A 1,578-nucleotide genomic window follows, 5' to 3' on the forward strand; every position below is an offset into this window, starting at 1 on the left:
TATAACTGAGCTTTTTAGCGAGCAATTTCATCGGTTTGCAGTAAACATCACGTATGTGTGTATGCACAGATTAGTGTGATTTGAAGGAATGTAAACACACTCCTGTTCACTTCATACCCTTGAACCTAGAGCTCACTGTTTCAGAAGTAGGCAAGAAGGGAATTCAGAAATATAGGCTATGTATGTCCAAGGACATCCATTTTTTGTTAATATAACATATTAATTGATATGACATTTTCTTTTAATTTATCATTTAGCCCATGCGTTTTATGTCACAAAATAGGCTACCTATTGCACAGCTGCAACTGTTCCTCTTTGAGGTGCAATGTTGATAGAGTAGTATGATTTATTGTACCATTAAATAGTTCTGATCGTTAGCTGATCTAACCAGAAATTATAATAATCAGGACATAACTTTGTTGTCCATCTAAGTAACCTGCCAGTGGAATGTGTGCAAGGAAAAAAGGCATCTGTTATAAAAGCTGCCACATAATATTTAAATAGTTTGCATGTGTGAAGTTTACTTCTTTGCTTACTGATACACAAAAGTATGTAAATGTTTGAATTCTCTGAAGTCGCATTTCTACTTCAGCTATTGCACTTATTATGGCAGTTCATATTATGCTTAAGGCACATTAAGTAAATTCATTTCCTACTCAGTTTAGCACAACAAACTCCCAATGTCAAATTAATTCCAAAGAATTACTTTTAAAACTTCGGGTTAAATAATATTTTAAATATACCAACAACCAAGCACTATTTAAAAAAAGAAAATACAACACAACAAATAAAACAAAATGTCTCTTTAATTTGTAAGTCAACAGCAGTACAAAAGAAGGAGTGATGTTGAGACGATTTTGTCATATGTGTGTGTACTCTACCCTTTATGGAAAAAGAGGAAATCTTGAGGTAAATAAGCAAACAGACAGGAACACCCTCATCTGCCGTCGTACATCAGTGAATTGAGAATATACTGTAAAAATGGTGTTACATTACAATATGCCAAATGCTGCTTGTGGGGAGAACAACCTAGATATTTGTACAATCCACTAAGGTGTCTAAACACACCGAATTGTGTCACTCATCTGGTTTATTTTATTTGATATAATAATACTACCATTACAGAGAAGACTGGTCTCTGGACATACAACTGTAGCATTAATTAGTTTACCTCACGTCAATACTGCACATGAAAACCAATGACTTGCTGGTTTACATACTAAAGCCAAGCAAAACATTTTTTTAGTACCTTTTTTTCTTTTTTTTTAACAATAATATCCTTAGCAAATAGCTGTCTTTTGTACTGTATAAAGAAGAATGTGAACACAAATGTGATGGCAACCTTTTTAAGTTCAATTAAAAACTTTACACTGGACTGTACAAGATATTATGATAAACTATTTACATTTTTAGACTTAAAACTTTTTTTTTTTTCCAAAAGCAGCAACAGATACTATTCTATATCTCTTAACGCCGAAACAATAATACCTGCCATGGGTCTATGTACCTGCTGAGAAACCGATCTCTACACAGACACACACACACACACACACACACACACACACACACACAAGAGAC

Source organism: Sinocyclocheilus rhinocerous, unplaced genomic scaffold, assembly GCF_001515625.1.
Source record: "Sinocyclocheilus rhinocerous isolate Xijiao unplaced genomic scaffold, SAMN03320098_v1.1 scaffold742, whole genome shotgun sequence".
NCBI lineage: Eukaryota > Metazoa > Chordata > Actinopteri > Cypriniformes > Cyprinidae > Sinocyclocheilus > Sinocyclocheilus rhinocerous.